This window comes from Helianthus annuus, chromosome 16 (genome assembly GCF_002127325.2).
Source record: "Helianthus annuus cultivar XRQ/B chromosome 16, HanXRQr2.0-SUNRISE, whole genome shotgun sequence".
NCBI lineage: Eukaryota > Viridiplantae > Streptophyta > Magnoliopsida > Asterales > Asteraceae > Helianthus > Helianthus annuus.
In genome coordinates this window covers 49,764,939-49,791,112 of record NC_035448.2, presented here as the reverse complement: position 1 = coordinate 49,791,112, position 26,174 = coordinate 49,764,939, and the positions used below count along the sequence as shown (strand labels likewise).

General features: G+C 41.3%; 1 non-coding gene across 1 annotated transcript; it reads left to right on the top strand.

Moving 5' to 3' along the window:
* The first annotated feature begins 2,623 nt into the window (after positions 1-2,623).
* LOC118488714 lies at positions 2,624-2,730 on the top strand. The gene has a single exon (XR_004885258.1). It is a non-coding gene; the product is annotated as a small nucleolar RNA R71 (small nucleolar RNA).
* The last annotated feature ends 23,444 nt before the right edge of the window (positions 2,731-26,174 follow it).

The following is a 26,174-nucleotide window of genomic DNA, read 5'->3' as shown; positions in this document are numbered from 1 at the left end:
CTAGGGGGAAGTTTTTGGGTAAAGCAAAGAAAAATAAAGGTTTTGATTTGAAAAAAGGGTTGATCCTAATGCCTCCATCACTTACTTGGATTTTTGTCGGTAAGGACTTGGAACATATTGCATTGTCAAGTTCTAGATTCGTGAGAACCAAACAGGCTACTCACACAAGAAACGAAAATTGAGTAATTAGTATAGATGTACATTCATATGCTCGGTAATGGCTCAAAACACACTTTTTGTAGGAAAAAGGGTTGTAGTGTAAAAATGTATATACAATCAAATTTTACAAAGATTTTTCATGCTCGTTTTCATAATTTTCTTAAATTGGTTCTTTTTATCACGATGCTATCAGTTGTAAATTAGTAAAAACATAACTTTTAGAACTTATTTTACCCAACTAAACCAAGATAAGTAAAAGAAAATAATAAAAAAAAATGAAAAAGTTTGGGGTGATTAGCGATTCCAAGGCGAGTTTTGTGTAAGGCTTGATTCAGGACAAACGATTCAAATTACACATTTAAATTACATATTGCCCTCAATGTGTCCCAAATAGGATTTATTTTGGTAAAATGTGTAAAAAGTATGAAAATAGCAAAAAATTTTTGGTTATTGGCACTTGCAGCACGGGGGCGTGCTATGGGGACACGAACCCATGTCCAAAGTGCCAGTAACAAACTTTAAACAGAAGACTTACAGTGGGGTGGCCACGGAGACGTGCTAGGTGAGCACGACCCCGTGCTGCAGCCACTGTTTTGCAGTTTTTGAGTTGGGAGGCCTCTAATTTACGTGCATGGGTTCCGTTTTTCATCATCCATCATCCTGTGTTATGCGTGCCTTATTCCTACAAAGCTAATACTTAAAAGAAAACATTAAACTAAAGATTAAACTAAGATTAAACTAATGGATAGTCCATGCAATGCCTCCATGGTGCACCACGTTTATAAGGGTCCTTGACTAGACCCAAAGCCGGTCAAATGTTACCCGTGCGGGATGACTCACATCCCAAGTTGTATCGTTGTAATGCGTCATTTAGGCTTGAGTCAATTGCATTGAGGTATTTGACCGGATCATCCTCCGCTCATTGCCCCACTTCAAACTTGATCTCTTTTTCACCAACCCTCAATGTTAGTTTTTCGTCACTCATGTCCACCATAGCTCGTGCAGAGGCAAGGAAGGGTCATCCTAGTATGAATGGAATTTCGATGTCTTCTTCCATGTCTAGGATAACAAAGTCGGCCGCAAAAGCAAATTATCCCACCTTTACCAATAAGTTCTCTATGACACCTTTAGGGTACTTTACCGACCTATCCGCAAGTTGTATGCTCATCTTTGTAGGATGTGGCTTACCTAATCCTAGTCGGTTGAACATAGAGGCCGGCATTAAATTAATGATAGCCCCCAAGTCAGCTAGTGCATTGCTTATTGGTGATCCACCAATAGTGCAAGGAATGGTGAAGCTTCCGGGATCAATCTTCTTTTGGGGTAACTTGTTTAGGAGTGCCGCCGAGCATTCTTCACTAAGGGTGACTTGTTGAATGGTTTCAATCTTTCTTTTGCGAGTGAGGAAGTCTCTCATGAACTTGGAATATTTTGGCATTTGAGTGAGGACTTCCACAAAAGGAAGATTGATGTGAAGTTGTTTAAGCAAGCTCACAAACTTAGTGAATTGCTCATCGGTCTTTTGCCGAAGTAAACGACCGGGGTAAGGGACCGGGTGGTTTGGTTGTGTCGGTATTTTGGGGTTGAGTATTTTCTTGTTTATTGGAGGTGGGTGTTTTAGTGTTGATTGGATCAGGTTGTTGCGGTGTTGCTTCGATCTCGGGTCCTACCTTCCGGCTTCTTAAGTTGATTACATTTACTTGGGCTTTTGGATTTGTTTCGGTGTTACTTGGTAAGGCTCCCTGCGGTCTCTCGGCGAAGTTTTGGGCTAGTTGGCTTATTTGTTTTTCTATATTTTGAACACTAGCCCTTTGGTTTCGAATTTTCGCTTCGGTTTATAAGAACCTTTCCGAGTATCTTTTGTCGGATTCAGAGAAGAAGCGAGTGATGATATCCTCAAGCCTTTCTCTTCCTCCTTTTTGTTGTGGTTGAAAACCTTGTTGCTCATTTCGTGGTTGTTGTTGAAAGTTAGATCGTTGATTTTGATTTTGTTGGTAATTACCCCCCGATTCCCTCCAACTATAGTTGGGATGATTACGCCACTCGGGAGTAAAAGTGTTACTTTGAATTCTCGGTGGTAGTGGCCAGTTGTTTAGGTAATTTACCACTTCCGTTTGATTTTCCAAGTCTTTCATACGACTCCAATTTTAATGGGGGCCGCCGCACCCTTGGCGAGCCATAACCGAAGCCGTTTTGTTCAATTCAAGTTTCCTTATTTTATTAGTTAAGCTTCAATTTGGGCTTGCAAAGAAGTGGATTCATCCACTTTATGGGCGTTTGGGTTTATAGATTTTGAGCCCCAAGGAATGAGCCATTGAAAACTGTTTTGAGCAAGTTCTACAATTTGATTATAAATTTCCTCGGGTCGCCGGTTCCCAAGGAGTCCCCAGAGCCGGAATCAAGGATTTGCCTTATGTGTGGCAAGAGTCCGTTGTAGAAGGTGGACACTTGTTACCATCGTTCAAGACTGTGATGTGGGCATTTCCTTAATAGCTCCTTGAACCTTTCCCATGTCTCGTACAATTATTCCCCGTCTTCTTGAGAGTAGGCGTTAATCCCGGTCATGAGTTTGGTGGTTTTAGCGGGAGGGAAATATTTGTAGAGAAATTTTTGGGAAAGTTCATCCCAAGTGTGTAAGGACCCACTTGGGAGGGTGTTTAACCAAGCTTTCGCTCGGTGGTCTTTGAGGGAAAAAGGGAACATACGGAAGCGAACGTCGTCACTAGAGGCTCCGTTGATCCGGAAGGTGTCACATATTTCCAAAAAGTTGGTAATATGTAAATGGGGATCTTTATCGACTAGGCCATGGATAGTGGCGGATTTTTGGAGCATTTGGATGAGGTGTGGTCGAAGCTCAAAGTTATTCGCATCAACATTAGGAGGGTTAATAACGGCTCCAAGATTACCGACCGTAGGCTGTAGGTAATCCATGAGAGTGCGTTTTTCCGCCATAGGAGGGGTTTGGGTTGAGGCATTTTGTTGGTTTTTAGCTTTAAGTCTGTTTTTCTCCAAACGCGCTCGGGTTCGTCAAGCGGTACTTTTATGTCTTTGTCGGAGGTAGAGATCATGCACCAAACTGTATTTCCTATGAATTATACAGAATTGTGTGAATTTTCTGCGAACGAAAACAAAAAGAAAGCCTGATCAGAAGGTTAACACGGCCTCGTGCTGTGGCTGGCACGACCCGTGTTGTCCAGGAAAAAAAATTCTGTTTTCAAGTTCCTAGATACTGGAAGTTCAACACGGCCTCGTGCTCCTGTAACACGGCCCCATGTTTATCTTCTAGTAACAAGAAAACAACTCCTCCCAGATACTGCAGGTTTAACACGGCCCGTGTTGATCCCACATTGCCCCGTGTTAATTCTGCAGAAAGTAGATTTTTTTATGGGAAAAAGAGGAAATATAAAAAGAAAAGCTAGAAAATGATTAGGCCATCAATTTTAAGCTTTCTTAAAATGCACGTGTCCCCGGCAACAACGCCAAAAACTTAACGTGTGTCGGTGTGAGTGTATTTTTAGTTATATTTTTAGCTCTTTTTATTCGCCGATTCAAGTTTTTATTTATAAAACATGATATTCCACTATCACTCTACATACACTCTAGGGCAAGTGCACCCATCGTGGACGTAGTATAGTGATGGCAAGATGCCGAGGTCGTCCAAGGACATATGAGCTTTTAATACCGACTTATCGTCAACGTCTAATCTAACCAAACTTTGAAGAAAAGGTTTTTAAAACTATAAAAAGATAAACTAAAAAGCAAAAATAAAATATAAGGAAAAATAGAAAGACAAGAAAGAATCACTTGGTTCCGACTCATCTTTCATGTATCCTTTTGATGATTTCCGCACTTTGGGCATATTAAGAGAATATCTTAGTTATAGTAGTAGGCCCCTCTTGTGAAGGTTTACGGTACCCTCAACCTAGTGGCCTGAGTCAGCAGGGATACAGTCCCACTAGGTCGGATTATTGAAAGACAATTAAGTAAGTTATTAATGCGAAAAGTGGTGGGCCCCCTTCCATGCAGTGATCACCCTCAACCCTTTGGTCTGAGTCAACAGGGATACAGTCCTCGCAGGGTTGGTTTAAAGTTTTGATAGTAGTTTATAGATAAGGGGTTCAAGCATTTTCCACTTCTCCCGTGATGACTAATGCCCGCTCTGACTCGTGAAGTGTTACTAAGATTGAGCCAGGTTCTCGCAAGATCTATACGCTGAAGGAGACATGAAATTTTCCCAACCACCCATCTAACCCCCTTCCAGGAAATTAACACGCTTTATATAGACCATAAAGACACGAATATGTGAATCAACAACATATGAAGAATGATTTGATAAATTTTCCTTCAATATAAAAAACTAGTTATTAAAGTGTGTTAGGATCTGAGTTTCTTATGATTGTGTTTTTGTTTTATAATTAAAATGGAAACAAAACTTTCACACACAATCAGACAGAAGAATTGCTTTCAACACACATGTTTAACTTTGAACCGAATGATTAAATTTATTTTAATCTTCAATTACAAATGCATGCAGGTATTACAATCTCCCCTTCAGCCTGAGCTCACAATAGTTTGTTCCTATAGAATGACTTGGTGTAGAAAGAGCTAATAGAACAGTACAGGGTACTATTCTATTGATAGTACACGAGCAAACCACTGAAGCATCTTGGCTGACGTCACCATGAAAGTGACTTCTAACCTCCTAACAACCTACAACCACTGATCTATTACAAGCACTGCTTACAAACTACTGATTACAAAACATTACAAGAAATGAAACTAAACTACTACTTCTCCTTCCACTGTTGTGACTCCACCAGTACTTTATTTCTTCAGCAGTGCTTGATCTAAATCAGTAGATTGAGCATCAGTGTTTAGCCTTCAACAGTCTTTAGGTCTTCATCAGATGTTGAAGGTCATCAGTTGTTGTAGTAGGACAGTGGATGGAGGTCATCAGTTGTTGTAGTAGGACAGTGGATGGAGGTCATCAGTTGTTAGGGCCACTTCCAAGGGGAAAGATTGAATACAGACATCTGCTTATTCTGAATCCACTGTGCTGATCCAGTTTTGGCTTTATCAACTGTTCCTTTGGTAGGGTTCAATCCCAACAATCTCCCCTGGAACAGATGATGCCAAAACCTTTCATTATTCTTGGATTTTTATTGCCTCATCAAAAATTCCCTGACTTGTCCTTTGAATTGTAATTCAAAGTCCATGGAATCTGTGTCATCCTCATCCCTGCACAGTGTAAGCTCAAGGAGTGAAGATCTTTTTCACCCAGGCCAAGTGCTTGTTCCCTTGATATTTGCTTCACCTCACCATTGGATCTGAGCAAAGTCAATACATGGGTCTGTTTATCAGATTTCCACTTTAGTATTTTTGAATCCTTTGGGTTACTTGGGAGAGTTTTTATTGTTGATGAGTTTGGAGATTGTGGCCTGGTTATAACACTTTGAGTAGTAGTCTTGGTATCTTGTGTTAGTTCAGGATTATTTGCAATCATCTGCCGAAGGACCATTTTTATAATGTAATCCGCTGCTGCTATATCTTCTGCTATTTCTGCATCCATGTGCTTTTGTTTCCTTCTTTGATAAAGGATGGCAGTAGGTGGAGCAGTGGATCTTCTGATTTGTAGCTTATGTGGTTTAGCTGGAACCACTACTTCAGGGTAAACAAGGTTTTGAGGAACATTAGGATTTTTCTTTCTCAATTCTTCCAGCTTTTTGTAAGAGGCCAACACTTTATCCTCTTACCACCTTGTCACTTGGTTCCTTGACCCAAAATCAGCTCTTATTAGCTCTTCTTTCATTCTCTTCAGCTGCAAAGTTCTTTCTTGTACATTTTTCTTATATTTTGACCAAACAGGAGGAGTATGTTTTATTTTTTCTTTGTTCATCTTTTCAATTCTTTCTAACTCCTCTTTAAGCTCATTAATGGTCCATTCTTTATATTGAGCCTTTTCTGCCCTGTATTTCTTAAATGCCATAATGTGTTCAATGTAATCTTTTCTCAGGGTTTCATCATCCTTCTCTGATAATTTTTGAGAAATATCTTTTGAAAACTGCTCCAGAGTTCTGACTTGAGTGAGCAGATATTTAAAGTATCTTTGAATCTCTTTGTCAGATTTTCCCTTTGAATTTCTTTTAGAGATATCCTCTGCCTGTTGAGCCTTTATCTTCAAATATTCTTATATATTATTAGGCCTAGGATAACCTTGAACAGATGACAAGTTCCTTTTTGCAGGGTCATCTTTAGAGTAGGAGGATTTTATCTCCTCTCTAACTGCTGGAAGATCTAAGGGATACTAGACTCCTGCAGGAACAATGGCAGTGTTTAGATTTGAGACTTGGGCTGAAGAGAGTGGAACAGGGTTTGGAATGGTAACAAGGGTTAGTGGTTGTGAAGATGTTGGAGGTGGTGAAGAGTCATCATCCAATATTATCCTTCTCCTTCTGGGTTTAGGAGAGGATGGTGGTGTTTTGGTGGGTTGAGTGGTGGTGATTTGAGTGGTAGGTGGCTGACTAACAGTTGTTGAAACAACTGGTGTTTCAACCACTGTCGCCATTACAACAGATGATGTGTCACCTGAAGTCTTCTGCTTTTTGGCAGGTGGTGTTGGTGGTAGTGAGGATGTTTTTGGTGGTGATGTGATTTTTGGTAAGGCAGTGGATTGAGTGTGTGTTGAAGTGGTGGTAGTTGTTGGTGTAACATCTGTTGAAATCACTGAAGTACCAACAGCTGTTGATACAACAGGTGTTTTAACATCTGTTGGTTTGGAGGTTTGATGTGAGGAGCTTTTGGTAGTTTTGGGAGTGTGTTTTGTGAGTCTGGAATGTATGGATTTGGGTTGCCTCACTTTTCGTGTGGGCTGTTTTCTTTTAGGCTTAGGACTTTCTTCATCCTTGGGCTCAGAAATAACCTGCACATCCATCTCCATATAAACTTTCTTCTCCTGCTCAAACCTTGATTTACCCATTGCCTCCATATCCTTTTTCAGCCTTGCTTTTTCATCAGCAATGGCATTCAAGGTTACATCAACCTTTTTGGAACCATCTAGCCTAGGGATTTCTGCAAGCATACTAGAGTTATCGAGTGCAATGTATAGGCCATCTTCATATCCCTTTTTCTTTAATTGCTTCATTTTCTCCCCCTTTTTGGCATCATTTGGTGGAGGATTATCAACAAAAATTATTGTAGGAGGAGCAGAGCCAGTGGTTTGTAATAAGTGGGCCTTGATTGCCTAAATATCTGCTTGTGTATCTTTGAACCTAGCTTCCATTAAATTTCTGATCTTTTGAATTTGAATTTCATGTTGCTGATCAGCATATTCTCTTTGTTGGTGAAGCAGAGGTTGAAATAAACTCCAAAGTTCAGTGGGAGTAGGAGCAGATGATGGAGCAGATGTTGTAGCTGGTGCAGCAGTGGGTGTTGCCTTTTGTGCTTGTAACAACTGTTGCAGCATAGACTTGATGTCTGCAACAGATGTGTCCAATTTGTCAACCCTCTCCGTCAATTCCTTGTACATTAAACCATCACCCAAGTTAATGGGATCATCTGATTTCCCACTGGCAGTGGTTGTATCAGTAGTGGACTTATGGAAAGAGTTCCAAAAGTCATCCACTGATGCCCCTTTGTCTTGGTACTGGGGACTTCTTCCTTCAGTAGGGGTAACCAGTTTTAGTGAACCAGTGAACACTGGAAACACCCTGGTTCCCAATGAAGAAATTGCCTTCAAGGAAGTCTGACTAATGAAACTACTGTCCAAGTGTAAACTAGTGGGTTCAACACTTGTAGTAGCTCCTCCACTTGAACTACTGACAGGAAGCACTTGTACTTCCTGCAGTGTAACCTCCTCAACTATTGGTGGGTTAACAGAGATTGAGACGCCAGACTCAGTCACTTTCTGTGGCATATTCTCAGTGATGGGTGATTGAGAAGAACTGATTTGTGTCTGGGCTAAATCACCTGCATCTAATATAGGTAATATTGTTGGTGGAATTTATGCAGTGAGGATAGGGGTGGAAAGAGAATTTGCCCCGGGCAGTGGGCTGTGGATGATGGAATCAAGTGATTCCAGAGCATCATAATTTGGTGTCCCTGTTCTTACAACCTGTTCTTTTTTAAGAAGAAATGGGAGGAGTTTGAGGCTTAGGTTGAGATCTTTCTTCCAACTGCTGTGAGGAAGTAGCAGTAGTGGTTATTGGTGACTTTTGTGTTGTCACTGGTAGTTGCTCTGGGATCTCATCTTCCAGAGTTACCTTTTGAGTGGGTTTGGGGGGCTTTTTGGATTTTTTATGTTTGGGCTTTTTGGTGGTTTTATGTGTGGGTTTCGCAGCAGTGGTTGTGCTGCTGTGATCACCTTGAGCAGTGGGCTCAACAGCAGGTGCCTGAGGAGCAGTGGTAGCTGCTGAAGTCTGCTCAGGAACCTCTGTTTCTGTTTTGGAAAGTTTTGACAACCTTGTAAAGGTTTCAGAGGTTAGGCTGTTCATTGAAAAAGGATTACCTTGGATAAGCACATGGGCATTATCCTTTGAAAATTTCTTTTTAAAGTAATAACTTAAAAACCTTGGAAATAGCAAAAATGCCTTTTTATTAACATTTGTAACAAGATAATTGAAGATCTCCTGGGATTAGTTAAAATTTTCTCCATGTAGTACAGCATAACCCAGGTATTGGATCTTCAATGGGATTTCATTGAAAGCAATGGTCTTGTTTGACTCACACATTAGAAGGGTATGAAACAAAACCTTGTGCCAGGAGGAAAACTGCCTTTTTGTAAAGTGTCTTTTTTCATTTCCTCTTCATACCCGCTTTCAATGAAATCCGTTTGATACTATGTTTTTGGGAAAGATGTTTTACCTTGAAGATCGTTGAGTTCGAATACCTCTGAAATTGTTTGAGGTCTTATTGTAATTGGAACACCCTTTATAGAAGAATTGATGGCTAAGGGCCTTTTTATCCTTAGTTTCTAGTTTAGCATTTTTCCAAAATTCTTGCTGGGTATCCAGGTAGATCGGAGCATGACAGGCCAACAAAGTTTTGTACTTTGAAGACGATAGAGCATCAATGATGGAGTTGAAGGTTTCGGTATAACTTGGTTTTTTAAGTAAACCCAAGTAATTGTGTGGAGTTTTGAATGGAAGAGACATGGTGATTTGAAGATGGTAAGAACGAATGAAGAAGATGAATGATTTTGAGAGAAATTGATGGTAACTGCTTTGAGAAAGGAATTTTGAATTCGATTCGACAGTAAAAACCCTGTTTGGGATTTTGATCAGGGTTTTATAGGGGGAAAAGTGCATGCTGACGTGGCAACGGTTACAAAAAGATTTGACGGCCAAGTACTGCCCACATGACAACCTCTGATGATAATGGAGGACAGTTGGTAGGAAACCACTGATGGAGCAATATCAGTGGTTTGCAACGGTTATAATGAGAGCAGTGGCTGACTTGAAGCTATCAGTGGATAGCCATCAGTGGGTTAAAACACTGATTTTGAACAACAGTGATTAACAAAGAAATGAGAAAACAGAGGTTGACTTTCAGCAGTGGACAGCATTTAGCAGAACAGATGTTTGAACCAAAAACAGTGGTTATGGCAGACTTTTAAGGATTAATGAAAATTTTTATTTTTAGCTATTTTTAAGGATGGATTTTTGATTTTCTGAAAACATTTTAATGCTTTTATTCATAGAAAAACATGATTTTGCCTGTTATTCCATGTTCAGCATGCCAATCCTAGAGATCAAGCTTTCAAAGTTAGATGTGTCTAATGCTTTTGTTAGCACATCTGCCAGCTGATCCTTAGTTGGAACATGATGCAGAGAAATCAAACCTTTTTTATAGAAATCCCTCACAAAGTGATGTCTGATATCAATGTGCTTGGTGGTTGAATGAGAAACTGGATTTTTGATGATATTTTCTACTGCCTGACTGTCCAACATGAGAGGTGTCTTTAAGGCAGTGATACCAAAATCCAGTAATTGATTTTGATGCCAAAGTAGTTGGGCTGTACAGCTTGCAGCAGCTATATACTCTGCCTCAGCAGTGGATGTTGAAACAACAGCTTGCTTTTTGCATTGCCAAGATACTAAGCAATCACCTAGAAATTGTCACCCTCCTGAAGTTGACTTCCTTGTTGTATTGCATCCAGCAAAGTCACTGTCTGAGAAACCTAAAAGCTTGATATTTCCATTAGCTAGATACCAGATACCAAGTGTGGAAGCACCTTTGAGGTATCTGAATAGCCTTTTTACAGCAATAACGTCAGACTTTCTAGGGGTTGATTGGGATCTTGCACAAACACATGTTGCAAACATGATGTCTGGCCTAGATGCAGTTAGGTACAATAAAGACCCAATCATGCTTCTATAAAGAGCTTGATCAACCAAATCATCCTTTTCATCAGACATGACTATTTTTGTGGTTGCAATGGGTGTACTACATGGTTTACAATCATCCGTCTCAAATTTCTTTAAAAGTTTTTTGGCATATTTGCCTTGATGGATGAAAGTACCATTTTGCAGTTGCCTTACTTAGAGACCAAGAAAGCACTGGAATTCACCCATTGTACTCATCTCAAACTCAACTGTTATGAGTTGTCTGAACTCTTCACACATTTTAGAACATGTGCTTCCAAAAATGATGTCATCCACATAAATCTGGACAATCATCAAGTCTTTTCCTCTCCATTTTAAAAACAGTGTTTTGTCTATTTTACCTCTTGTGAAACCAATGGAAGGAAGAAAGGTGGAAAGAGTTTCATACCGGGCTCTTGGTGCTTGTTTCAAACCATACAAAGCTTTGTTTAGCTTGTAGACATGATTTGGATAAAATGGATCCTCAAAGCCAGGAGATTGACAAACATATACCTCTTCTTGAATCTTACCATAGAGGAAAGAACATTTGATATCCATTTGAAACACCTTTATGTTGTGGTTGACAACAAAGGCCATGAATAGTCTAATAGCTTCCAATCTTGCTACAAGGGCAAAAGTTTCATCATAATCAATACCCTCTTCCTGTCTGAAACCTTGAACCACTAGCCTTGCTTTATTCTTGACAACAATGCCCTTTTCATCAGTTTTATTTTTAAAGACCCACTTTGTGCCAATAGGATTCACATCTTCTGGCAGTGGTACAAGCTCCCATACTTGTTGTCTTTTAAACTGTTGGAGCTCCTCTTACATGGCTTCTACCCAGCTGTTATATTTCAGTGCCTCTTGGTACTTGACTTGCTGATGGAGAGTTAGAAAACCAACAAAAAGACAGATGTTTTGGGATTGACTTCTTGTGAGCACCCCTTCACTGATGTTGCCAATGATTTGGTCTGGTGGAAGAGACTTCAAGAAGATTAGATCTCCTTTGTATGAAACTATGGCATTAAATGGTGAAGGCTACAGATGTGAATCATCTGAGCTAACCACTGCTGGTGACTTTGATGATCAAGTAGTGGCTTCAAATGGAGGTGGAGGAATAGGAGGTAGTAGTATGGACACATGTTGACTTTTATCCACTGTTTGAGGACTTTTATCAACAGTGTTTGATGATGTGGAAGCAGAGGTTGATGGGCTACTTTGGTCAACAACTGTTGAGGTAGCAGTGGTTGAGCTTTGACGGCTGTTTTGAACATCTACTGCTGCACTATTTGATGCAGACTTTGGTTGTGGAATGATGACTTCATATCCATAGTCTGATGGAGGATTTTGTGATGACCTACACTGTAAGTCTTGACAGAAACATTTTCAAAAGTAAATTTATCAAGATCAAACAATTCTGCAGAGTTTGCAGGGATTTTCCTTGAAGAAAGTTCATTGAACTTCACATTTAAAGTCTCTTCCACTGTTTTGGTCCTTGTGTTAAACACTTTGTAGGCCTTAGCAGAGTATCCCAAATGTTATCCACTGTCTACTTTGGCTGCAAATTTTGAAATTGAGTCCTTTAAGTTCAAAATAAAGCATGGGCAGCCAAATACTTTAAAGTATGAGATCGGTGGTTTGATTTTATACCACAGTTCATAGGTAGTCTTTTGATGCCTGGGGTTGATTAAAACTCTATTCTGGACAATGCAAGCAGTGTTCACTGCCTCTGCCCAGAAAGTTAATGGCTAACCTAAATCAGCAAGCATGGTTCTGGCAGCCTCAATCAATGTCCTCTTCTTTCTTTCAACAACCCCATTTTGCTATGGTCCTTGGAATGCTGTACTGCCTTACAATTCCTTTTGACACACAAAACTCATCCAACTCCCTATTTCTAAACTCTGTGCCATTATCACTCCTAATGACATTTACTGGCAAGTCAAATTGCTTTTCAACCTGTTTAACAAAGTCTTGCAAAATGCATGCAGTCTCATCTTTGAAATGTAAGAAATAAGTCCATGTAAACCTAGAAAAGTCATCTATAATAACCAAACAATATCTTTTCTTTCTAAGACTCATGACTTTTACTGGGCCAAATGTTGGTGCATACATCTGTCGACTTCGTCTTGTATCGAGTCATAGACTAGATCGTATAGATCAAGGCTCGTTATTCGAGAAAATAGGAAAGTTTAGGATAGTTTAAGCTGATTTCGCTCGAACCTACACATGTAAGTAATTCCGCCCGAAACGGTTTCAAGCGGAATCACAATGTTGCTAATTCCGCTCCAACTGGTTCTGGTATCTTTCGAGCGGAATCAAGACGACTATAAATAGTCGTTTAGAGCGAAATCAGGGTAACTTTTGTCAAATTTAATACCGAAGTGCTGCCGGTGTGAGGACTGATTGTATTTGCTATCAAATCAATATAATCAGTGTTTAAAGTGAATTGCTTGCTGTATCTAAGTCTATTTCTTTTTTCCGCACATGAAATAGATCAGAACCTCTCTGAACGACTCGTTCGGGTCAATCGCACGATCCTACAATTGGTATCTGAGCTCAAGAGGAGGAGTTCTGCAGTTTACAGCTGATTTTGTTTGCATTTTCTATCTTCTACACCTTCTTTCATCAGTTCAGGAAGATTTAACGGTCAAAACCAGTTCAAATTTTCACAGACTGTATAAAATTGAACATTAACAAATCCCTGAAAGTTTGAGACTAAAATTCACAGTAAAAATGGACAAAATGGACCCCCGAACTGATTCCGCTCGAACGGACTATTTCTGATTTCGCTCGAGAAATCTGATTTCGCTCCAAAAATATTTGCTGATTCCGCTCCAGGGTACATATTCTAAGTGTTTCTGCTCCAAAGATTATTATTGATTCCGCTCCAGGCTGCCAAATAGGTGATTTCGCTTCAACATACTTGTTGATTCCGCTCCAGACAACCAAAACTTCTGATTCCGCTCCAGTACATCATTTCCGAGATTCCGCTCCAAAAGTAGTTTGTGATTTCGCTCCAGAAAGCTATATTGTTGATTTTGCTCCAAACTTCATTTTCGTGATTTCGCTCAAGAGTGTGTTGTTTGTTATTCCGCTCGAAACTGTATCTGGGTTAATTCCGCTCGAAAGTTAGTGTTTAAGAAAAACGTGATACGAAATTATGGAGAACGAGTTTTACAATTCGTTTGCTACTCCTACTGCTCCGGCTGTCATTGCTCAAGCTATGAATTTGGAAAACGAAACAGGAACTACTCAAAAACCCCTGAAACTAATGAGCATTGAGGAGTACTACGGATGGAAAGATCGGTTCGAAAACTGGGTTCAGGCAAATCATTTGAGATCATGGGAGTGTATTTTGAAGAAGTATGTCTTGCCACGGACTGATCTACAAGTTGAGAAAGCTATATCTGAGTTTACAGTTGAAGAACGGGATATGTACAAAGCTGAGAAAATGATGTTCAGTCTATTACAGCAAGCCATCAAAGAAGACATTTTCATATTGCTTCAGCATGATAAAACTTCAAAGTCAATTTGGGATGCTCTACGTATCAAGTTTGAGGGTAGTGAGCACATGATTAAAAGCAAGAAAGCATTGCTCAAGAAAGAGTTTGATTTGTTCACGAGCTTACCCGGTGAAGATACAAAGAAGCTGATTGAAAGATACTGCCACTTTGTGCGATCCATGTCGATGCTGAGTATAACAAAAGATCGAGAAGAATGGGTAGACAAGCTAGCTGATGTGTTACTGCAAAAGGAATGGGGTACATACTTGATGATTCTAAAGAACACTGGGGTGTCTGATGGATTGACTATTTCTCAGTTTATCGAGAAGATTGAGGGTAAGGATTTGGAACAACAAAAGATCGCCAGGATGAACAGTCCAAGTGGTCAACAGGATGTAAAAATGTACTACAAAGGTAGTGTTCCAGAAGCTGAAAGAAGCCCAAAGATTCAGATTGCGTTTATTGCTAAAGATTCAACAGAAAAAGTTGATCAGAGTTCAAACAAAAGCAGTAGTGGTTTTTCTTCATTTCCAAGTGTCAATCCGAAAGATTCAACTACAAGCTTTCATTCTCAGAGCACGAAAACTGGAAATGGTTATGTGATCCAGTGCAACATTGCTTTGAATCTTCCAGACGGTTAAAGTTTTTCTAAAGAAACTGCAAAAGATCACATGGTATTGCTTGGTTATGTGTTACTCTCTTATGAAGGTTTGGTCGCAGGACGGATCGGGAATCCTATGCTCACAAAGGAAGATTACGATCAGATAGACGCCGAAGAGATGGAGCTAATGGACATCAAGTGGTTTCTAGCTAGTGTTCTTAGGAGAGCTGAAAAGTTTAAACTGATTACCGGGAGAAATGACTTTCTTGATGCACATGCGAAGACACGACTGTGACAACTCGTATGTCCAAGGTGAGCATCGCTTTAATTTCACAAATCCTTAGTGCGTGTTTTTGCGTTAAACTACTTGTTTATGCATTATAGGATAATTAAGTGTGTGTGTGTTTTCACGAAACCACTAAACATTTCTACGTGTCGCGTGTCTAATCGGGATAGCTAACTTAACGAACCGCAAACTCGCTTAACCTACACACGGGTGGGCCTGCGGCTACACACCGTTTACCGAATCTAGGGCCCACGTAGTTAGGGGCCCAACCTGATCCAATACACATCCATTATATCATAAGGAGATTGGGCCAGCCATCTTGTGTTCAACCAATGATTACTTGTCGTTTTTTTTATTGCCTCAAGCCCAAATCAAACCACCTGCCCTACCTATTAATTACGTATGATTAGCATAACTCCTTTTTGCAAACCCTAGTCTTCCCAAAACCAATCATCGACGGCAGCAGATATCATTCAAGCATCATTTCTCCTGATCGAACCCCTCTTGGTTAGTAGGTTCTTATATTTGTATTATTTCTTATTGATTGTCCTTGTTTATTTGTGAACTCGATTAACAGATTGGTGTGTGCGTGTGATGTTCACGTAAATGTTTATGCAAACATCGATTGGAATGATGATAAGATAATGATGTAGGCTTGCATGATGTGGAATAATGAATATGGTTAGGGTATTACTTGCTATTATTGAATAGAATGGATAAATAGGTTACATCATGGTTATGAGACTATTAAAGGGATGATGAGTCACTAGAGATAGGTTGTAGGAATAGGGTTCATGGCTACTAAATTGTTCACATGCAATCTATATCATTAACTGTGAAACAATCGAGAAGCACATGGGTGGAGGTGACATCACTTGAAATGCTTTGAATATGATTGGGCCGCATGTGATTGTCTATCGGTTGATGTCATTTGATGCTTCAGATTATGTGTATGTGATGTAAGGGTCATTGAATATGATTGGATTTATATGTCAGATGGTATCACATGTGAGAAGCTGAGTAAATGAATCATGAATGATATAATAAGTCTATAATTTTAATTGGACCTCACACATGCAAAACATGATTGGACCGATGACCTTATGAATAGAAATAGTTATTATTTTGAGGCTGAAACAAATGGGTAAGGGAAATCGAAATCACATCTGATTGCTAGTGGGCCGGCCAGGTTTAGGAAAACCGGAAGAATAATACCAGGCTGAGCCGTAAAAAGGGGTAAAATAGTTTATTGGGCCAGGATTTCGGGCTTCGAGGTGAAGGGTGTCTCCGATCCGGGTTGGGCCGATCTTGAGGAGACACCGTGAGAGTAGATAGGAGTGATGAAATGTGATCATTTGTAACTATCATAAGAACTTTAAAAATGCTGTAGTATCAAATGGGTTGTAATAGAGTCTGATATGTTTGTTGGATGATTTCATAATAATGATCAAGTTTGACATACTACCTGTTTGCTTATGATGACACGCACAATTTCTTGAAAAGTAAAATGGACCATGTAACACCTACTTGGGTGTGACATGAACTTGTGCTGTAAATGTACTATGACCAGGAGGATTAATAATGACATACGTGACGTTATATGTTGGTCGTTCATTTCTTTAGCAATACGTGAAATTTAGTATGTGAACTGTGAATACATGAAACTGACTATTTCTGGTAACCACAATAGGGTTTGACTGATCATTGTGTGAAACGCGTAACTGAGTCTACCGAGCAAAACAAAGGTGAGTTCACTACATTCGAGCATGCGTCCCAGTGGTTGGGGACAGTCAGCGGTTTGGGTAAAAACGGGTATATTGGTTAATAATCTCACCTATCATTCTTGTAAGTCCCTTATTATGTTACCTGGAGGGTTACGGGTATTAGTTAGTAGCGCTACTTAGGTTTGGCACCCTCACACCGCTCCTAGATAGGACGGATGTGAACTAATGACCCAGTCGTGGCCCAGTACTAGATAGGAGTACGTGGGAAGGGCAGTCATGTATTTCAGGAGCCGTCTTGTTCGGAATTGAGATATTAACAATATTACTTGCATTGGTTAATGAACTGTTTTACATACAACTGGTAATAAACGTTTTCTAAACCTGTGAACTCGCCAGCTTTGTCTGATACACTTGTTACATGCTCGCAGGTCGTTAGGTGATTGGAACAGGGGCTTGTTGGCTGGAGAGCAAGAGTGGTCATGGTCATGCTGATGAACTTGTTTATCAAACACTTATTTATTACGTTCGTTTAGTATTTACTTTATGGTATCTTTACGCTTCCGCTGAACTCATGGTTTTGGATAACTTATGTTTGGGATTTCAGTATTATTAAACAATGGAACTTCATTTTAAACTTGTGGTTCAATGTAATTGGTGGCTCATTGCTAGTCGTCACACGCCTAACAGGGACACTCCCTAGGTGGTAATTTGAGGGTGTGACAGTTTGGTATCAGAGCCACTGGTTATAGTGAACTTGGTTTTAAAATGTTCAATAAAACCAGACTATAACTAAACTGATCTGACATTGACCATGACACTCAACTCCAGGCAGCAAGGTTCGTCTCTTATTTACTATTGCATAGCATATTTAGTACATACTCATGATTAGTATCACACTCAAACGCACACTTGACATTACAATACGAACTCCTATGCTATCGGTCTATGTTATGTGTTTTAAGAGTAGGACTCTTCTTGAACTTACATGCTCTATGTTGTGATGTCATTGGTCGTGCTGCTTGAATTTGGGGAAACCTTTTAACACGAGTTGGAAGGAACTGAGATAAACATGCAAATTGGGTTATTATTATGGGTGCACACATAATAACAACGTGGTGTGCACGTGAGTCCCAGTAAATCTCGACTAGTGTGAAAAAGGAATTCCGCGTTGTTAGTCAATCTTGTATTAGAACGTCGAAAACTGTGAATACCATAGCAATACTTGACATCAACTTGAACTTGTCTGTTAATTCGTTCCTTTTTCCCATACTTATAGAATCATGAACGGACGTGGTGGAGGCCGTTGTGGTGGACATGGTGGAGGCCGCGGTGGTGGACGTGGCCATATTGCTATGACTCAGGCTGAGTTAACCGATCTTATTAACACTCGCGTGGCTGAAGCCTTAGCTGCTTATCAGGCTGGTACGATGTGTACCAAACATTCTTTATCCTTGAGTCGCATGCTTGAGTCTTACCCGTTTGTTTTGTGTTCTTTCATTAATAGGTCAACATGTGCAACAGAATCCGCACCATCCGCCTGTTTGCACGTTTAAAACCTTCATGGATTGTAAGCCGCAGACCTTCAGTGGGACTGAAGGGGCTGTAGGACTCTTGCGCTGGTTCGAGAAGGCAGAGCCGTATTCGCGATGTGTAACTGTCCGGTTGGGGACAGAGTGAAGTATGCTACGGGCACGCTCGAGGATGGTGCCCTGACATGGTGGAATGCCCAGGTTCAGCTCTTGGGCATTGAGGCGGCGAACGCTACTACGTGGGACGACTTTAAAGAGTTGATGAGGGAGGAATATTGTCCTCGTGATGAAATACAGAAATTAGAAAATGAGTATTATGATCTGAAAATGGTGGGATCCGAGATTGAAACATACGTGAAGCGGTCGTATGAGTTGGCTGACATGTGTCCGAATTTATCACGACCTATATCTCGAAGAATTGAGTTGTTTATCAAGGGATTACCTCCACGGGTGAAGGGTTTGGTTACTGCGGCAAACCTTAATAACTTAACTCAGATTGTCCGTTTGGCTCACAAGATCGTTGATCAAGAGGTGGAGAGCAATTCACTACCACCACGTATTTCTAGTACTACAGCCGCTACTACTTCCACTGCACCTGCTGCTGATAGCAAACGTAAGTGGAACGATATGGACAAGGGGTCCAACTCCGCACAGCCTCAGAAGAGGACGGATACTGGCAGCAGCCGCAATTTCAGCCAGTCATCGTCAGTGAATCAAAACCAGAGTAAAAAGTCAGGGCAGGGATCATATGCGGGGTAGCTACCTTTGTGCAACAAGTGTAACTATCATCACAAGGGACAGTGTGCTCGGGTTTGTCACAGGTGTAACCGATCAGGGCACGTGGCTAGGGATTGTAGGGCTACACTTCCAGCTCAGCAGCAGCCATCACAGCAGTTGGGTAGACAACAGACTCAGCAGAACCTGGGTACTCAGAAAGGGTGTTATCAGTGTGGGGCCGAGGGGCACTTTAAGCGTGACTGCCCTCAGCTGAAGCAGAACACAGGGGGTAACAACGGGAATAGCAATGCTGGAAACAATGGGGGTAATGTTGCGCGTGGGCGCGGGTTTGTGTTAGGAGCTGGGGAAGCGCGGAACGACGGCAATGTGGTTACTGGTACGTTTTCAGTGAACGGTGTAGTTGCTTCTATTTTATTTGACTCTGGTGCCGATTGGAGTTACGTGTCTTTGGGGTTCAGTTCTCAGTTAGGGTTAAGTCCTACACCTCTCGTAATGAAACACATAGTAGAGATAGCAAATGGTAAAACAATCGAAGCTTCGCATGTCCTAGTTGGGTGTAAACTCGATCTTCTGGGTCAAGTATTCGACATTGACCTACTTCCCATTACTCTTGGAAGCTTTGACGTGATTATCGGCATGGACTGGTTGTCCAAGTATCAGGCGGAGATTCTCTGTAAGGAGAAGATCGTACGTGTCCCCCTTCCTGGTGGAGAATCTTTATCGGTTCAGGGTCATCGCAGTGGGACCCCAGTTAGTATTGTTTCAGCAATGAAGGCTCAGAAGTATCTGCGTAAGGGCTATCCTGCTATTTTAGCCCTTGTCACTGATTCACAGTCTGATGAAAGGAAGATTGAGGATCTTCCAGTTGTTCGTGAATTTCCTGACGTATTTCCTGGGGAACTCCCTGGTTTACCCCCACATCGTCAGGTGGAATTCCAGATCGACCTCGCCCCAGCGGCAGCCCCGGTTGCTCGTGCGCCATACCGTCTTGCGCCAGGGGAGTTACAGGAATTGTCAAACCAACTCCAAGAGTTGTTGGATAGGGGTTTCATCCGACCTAGCTCTTCCCCTTGGGGAGCCCCAGTTCTATTTGTGAAGAAGAAGGATGGGTCTTTTCGGATGTGTATAAATTATCGCGAGCTCAACAAGGTGACGGTCAAAAACCGTTATCCTTTGCCTCGTATCGACGACCTGTTTGACTAGCTGCAAGGGTCAAGTTTTTACTCTAAGATCGACTTAAGGTCGGGATATCATCAGGTGCGAGTCAGAGAGGAAGATGTTCCCAAAACAGCGTTTCGGACGCGATACGGTCACTATGAGTTCTTGGTTATGCCATTCGGGTTGACCAACGCACCAGCGGTCTTCATGGATCTCATGAACCGCGTGTGCAAGCCATACCTTGACGACTTCGTTATCGTTTTTATCGACGACATTCTAATTTATTCCAAGAACAAGGAGGATCATGAACGGCATCTACGCCTTATCCTAGAATTCCTGAGGAGGGAGCAGTTGTACGCGAAATTTTCTAAGTGTGATTTTTGGATACGGGAGGTACATTTTCTGGGGCATATAGTTAATGAGATGGGCATACATGTGGATCCTTCCAAGATCGACGCCATTAGAAATTGGGCGGCACCAAAGAATCCTTCGGAGGTGCGGCAATTTCTCGGTCTAGCAGGGTATTATCGTCGTTTTATTCATAACTTTTCGAAGATTGCTCAGCCACTCACCTCATTAACACAGAAGAAGGTAGTTTACTCTTGGGGAACGAAACAGGAGGATGCTTTCCAGCTTTTGAAACAAAAATTATGCAGCGCGCCAATTCTATCTCTACCAGATGGTACCGAGGATTTTGTGGTTTATTGTGATGCTTCGATTCAGGGTCTCGGTTGTGTGTTGATGCAACGCGAGAAGGTGATAGCTTACGCTTCTCGACAGTTGAAAGTACACGAGAAGAACTACACGACACACGACTTGGAGTTAGGAGCAGTGGTCTTTGCACTGAAGATTTGGAGGCATTATCTGTACGGTACGAAATGTACCATCTATGCTGATCACAAGAGCCTTCAGCATATCTTCGACCAGAAAGAATTGAATATGCGTCAGCGTCGTTGGGTAGAGTTGTTCAACGATTACGAGTGTGCCATCAAGTATCACCCAGGTAAAGCTAACGTTGTGGCAGATGCTCTTAGCCGCAAGGAAACGAAGCCGAAGCGTGTTCGTGCTCTACAGCTCACTATTCACTCTGATCTACCCACACGGATTCATTCAGCCCAGGTCGAGGCCTTAAAGGTTGGAAACATTGAAGCAGAGGGTTTGCGTGGTATGAACAAGAAGTTCGAGCAAAAGTCTGATGGCATTTACTATTTTATGGGGAGATTATGGGTTCCTCTGTTTGGCGATCTCCGCGAACTTGTGATGGATGAAGCACATAAGTCTCGATACTCTGTTCACCCGGGGTCTGATAAGATGTATCAGGATCTCAAAGTCTTGTATTGGCGGCCGAATATGAAAGCTATCATCGCAACATACGTGAGTAAGTGCTTGACTTGTGCTAGAGTCAAAGCAGAGTACCAGAAACCTTCGGGTCTGCTCCAGCAGCCAGAGATACCCATGTGGAAATGGGAACAAATCGCCATGGATTTCGTTACGAGATTACCGAGAACGCAGGCTGGGAACGATACTATTTGGGTGATTGTCGACCGTCTCACGAAGTCAGCACACTTTCTGGCAATCAAGGAAACAGATAAGTATTCACAGCTGGCAGCAGTTTATCTTAAGGAGGTTGTATCTAGGCACGGGGTACCAACTTCTATCATTTCAGATCGAGATCCGCGTTTTACTTCTGAGTTATGGCAGGCTATGCACAAATCATTCGGTTCACGCCTCGACATGAGTACTGCTTATCACCCACAGACGGATGGTCAGAGTGAGCGCACCATTCAGACGCTTGAAGACATGTTGCGGGCATGTGTGATTGATTTTGGGAAGGGATGGGAGAAACACTTGCCGTTGATAGAGTTTTCCTACAACAACAGCTACCATACTAGTATCAAGGCAGCTCCGTTCGAAGCATTGTACGGGCGGAAATGCCGTTCTCCTCTCTGTTGGGCCGAAGTGGGAGACAGTCAGATTACGGGTCCTGAGCTTGTACTGGAAACTTCAGAAAAGATTGTTCAGATCAGGAACCGCATGGCAGCAGCGCGTGACCGCCAGAAGAGCTACGCTGACAAGCGTAGCAAACCGTTAGAGTTTGCAGTAGGTGATCGTGTTATGTTGAAAGTTTCACCGTGGAAGGGTGTTGTACGTTTCGGGAAGCGTGGTAAGCTTAATCCGCGATACGTTGGGCCATTCAAAATCCTGGAGCGGATCGGTAAAGTCGCTTACAAGCTTGAGTTACCTGCTGAGTTGGGTAATGTTCACGATGTCTTTCACGTTTCAGAGTTGAAGAAGTGTTTGGTTGACGAAACACTAGGCGTACCGTTTCAAGAGCTCAAGATTGATGACAAGTTGCAGTTTGTTGAAGAGCCTATTGAGATCATGGATCGGGAGGTCAAGGTACGTAAACATAGTCGTATTCCGATTGTTAGAGTTCGTTGGAACTCAAGACGTGGACCGGAGTTCACGTGGGAGCGGGAGGATCAAATGAAGCTTAAGTATCCTCATCTTTTTCCTAACGACAAGTCTAAACCGGGTGAAACAAGTGAATTTCGGGACGAAATTCCTCTTCAAGTTGGGGATGATGTCACACCTGAGCAAAATCCGCAATGATCTTAATTTCTCGCCTCATTTCTCCGTGTTTACTTTTCAAATTTCGGGACGAAATTTCCTTCAAGTTGGGGATGATGTGACAACCCGTATGTCCAAGGTGAGCAACGCTTTAATTTCACAAATCCTTAGTGCGTGTTTTTGCGTTAAACTACTTGTTTATGCATTGTAGGATAATTAAGTGTGTGTGTGTTTTCACGAAACCACTAAACATTTCTACGTGTCGCGTGTCTAATCGGGATAGCTAACTTAACGAACCGCAAACTCTCTTAACCTACACACGGGTGGGCCTGCGGCTACACACCGTTTACCGAATCTAGGGCCCACGTAGTTAGGGGCCCAACCTGATCCAATACACATCCATTATATCATAAGGAGATTGGGCCAGCCATCTTGTGTTCAACCAATGATTACTTGTCGTTTTTTTTTATTGCCTCAAGCCCAAATCGAACCACCTGCCCTACTTATTAATTACGTATGATTAGCATAACTCCTTTTTGCAAACCCTAGTCTTCCCAAAACCAATCATCGACGGCAGCGGATATCATTCAAGCATCATTTCTCCTGATCGAACCCCTCTTGGTTAGTAGGTTCTTATATTTGTATTATTTCTTATTGATTGTCCTTGTTTATTTGTGAACTCGATTAACAGATTGGTGTGTGCGTGTGATGTTCACGTAAATGTTTATGCAAACATCGATTGGAATGATGATAAGATAATGATGTAGGCTTGCATGATGTGGAATAATGAATATGGTTAGGGTATTACTTGCTATTATTGAATAGAATGGATAAATAGGTTACATCATGGTTATGAGACTATTAAAGGGATGATGAGTCACTGGAGATAGGTTGTAGGAATAGGGTTCATGGCTACTAAATTGTTCACATGCAATCTATATCATTAACTGTGAAACAATCGAGAAGCACATGGGTGGAGGTGACATCACTTGAAATGTTTTGAATATGATTGGGCCGCATGTGATTGTCCATCGGTTGATGTCATTTGATGCTTCAGATTATGTGTATGTGATGTAAGGGTCATTGAATGTGATTGGATTTATATGTCAGATGGTATCACATGTGAGAAGCTGAGTAAATGAATCATGAATGATATAATAAGTCTATAATTTTAATTGGACCTCACACATGCAAAACATGATTGGACCGATGACCTTATGAATAGAAATAGTTATTATTTTGAGGCTGAAACAAATGGGTAAGGGAAATCGAAATCACATCTGATTGCTAGTGGGCCGGCCAGGTTTGGGAAAACCGTAAGAATAATACCAGGCTGAGCCGTAAAAAGGGGTAAAATAGTCTATTGGGCCAGGATTTCGGGCTTTGAGGTGAAGGGTGTCTCCGATCCGGGTTGGGCCGATCTTGAGGAGACACCGTGAGAGTAGATAGGAGTGATGAAATGTGATCATTTGTAACTATCATAAGAACTTTAAAAATGCTGTGGTATCAAATGGGTTGTAATAGAGTCTGATATGTTTGTTGGATGATTTCATAATAATGATCAAGTTTGACATACTACCTGTTTGCTTATGATGACACGCACGATTTCTTGAAAAGTAAAATGGACCATGTAACACCTACTTGGGTGTGACATGAACTTGTGCTCTAAATGTACTATGACCAGGAGGATTAATAATGACATACGTGACGTGATATGTTGGTCGTTCATTTCTTTAGCAATACGTGAAATTTAGTATGTGAACTGTGAATACATGAAACTGACTATTTCTGGTAACCACAATAGGGTTTGACTGATCATTGTGTGAAACGCGTAACTGAGTCTACCGAGCAAAACAAAGGTGAGTTCACTACATTCGAGCATGCGTCCCAGTGGTTGGGGACAGTCAGCGGTTTGGGTAAAAACGGGTATATTGGTTAATAATCTCACCTATCATTCTTGTAAGTCCCTTATTATGTTGCCTGGAGGGTTACGGGTATTAGTTAGTAGCGCTACTTAGGTTTGGCACCCTCACACCGCTCCTAGATAGGACGGATGTGAACTAATGACCCAGTCGTGGCCCAGTACTAGATAGGAGTACGTGGGAAGGGCAGTCATGTATTTCAGGAGCCGTCTTGTTCGGAATTGAGATATTAACAATATTACTTGCATTGGTTAATGAACTGTTTTACATACAACTGGTAATAAACGTTTTCTAAACCTGTGAACTCGCCAGCTTTGTCTGATACACTTGTTACATGCTCGCAGGTCGTTAGGTGATTGGAACAGGGGCTTGTTGGCTGGAGAGCAAGAGTGGTCATGGTCATGCTGATGAACTTGTTTATCAGACACTTATTTATTACGTTCGTTTAGTATTTACTTTATGGTATCTTTACGCTTCCGCTGAACTCATGGTTTTGGATAACTTATGTTTGGGATTTCAGTATTATTAAACAATGGAACCTCATTTTAAACTTGTGGTTCAATGTAATTGGTGGCTCATTGCTAGTCGTCACACGCCTAACAGGGACACTCCCTAGGTGGTAATTTGAGGGTGTGACAACGACACAGTCAGACTCGACACTGTAGACTCGTCAACATCTGAGGGGGAGTCTGTTGGTGCATACATCTGTCGACTTCGTCTTGTATCGAGTCATATACTAGATTGTATAGATCAGGGCTCGTTATTCGAGAAAATGGGAAAGTTTAGGATAGTTTAAGCTGATTTCACTCGAACCTACACATGTAAGTAATTCCGTCCGAAACGGTTTCGAGCGGAATCACAATGTTGCTAAGTCCGCTCCAACTGGTTCTGGTATCTTTCGAGCGGAATCAAGACGACTATAAATAGTCGTTTAGAGCGAAATCAGGGTAACTTTTGTCAAATTTCATACCGAAGTGCTGCCGGTGTGAGGACTGATTGTATTTGCTGTCAAACCAATATAATCAGTGTATAAAGTGAATTGCTTGTTGTATCTAAGTCTATTTCTTGTTTTCCGCACCTGAAATAGATCAGAACCTCTCTAAACGACTCGTTCGGGTCAATCGCACGATCCTACACCAAACAGATCCATGTGCAACATTTGCAGGCACTTGGTTGTTTTGGACTCTTCAATGGACTTAAATGAGCTTTTATGTTGTTTTCCTTTTAAGCAGGTAACACAATGCTTAGGACAGGTTAACAGTTTTTGAGGAAGACCTCTTACTAACCCCTGTTTTAACAAAGCAATGATTGTCTTGAGATTTGTGTGCTCGAATCTCCTGTGCCAAAGTTCTGTCTCTTTGTTAGAGGCAGCTGAGAACAGACAGACATCAGTCCTGGGGCTCTCTTTTGACAAATCAACTACATAAACATTGCCACCCCTTTGACCAACAAGTTGGGTTTTTCCATTTTTTATTATTTCATCAATCTTTTTAACCATTTCTGGTCCAACAATCCTTAGTAAAGAATGAGACACTAAGGAGGTTGAATTTTAGATTGTCTATTAGACTGACATTTTAAACTTAACATTTCCCAACTGTACTGTACCAGACCCCATTACCATCCCT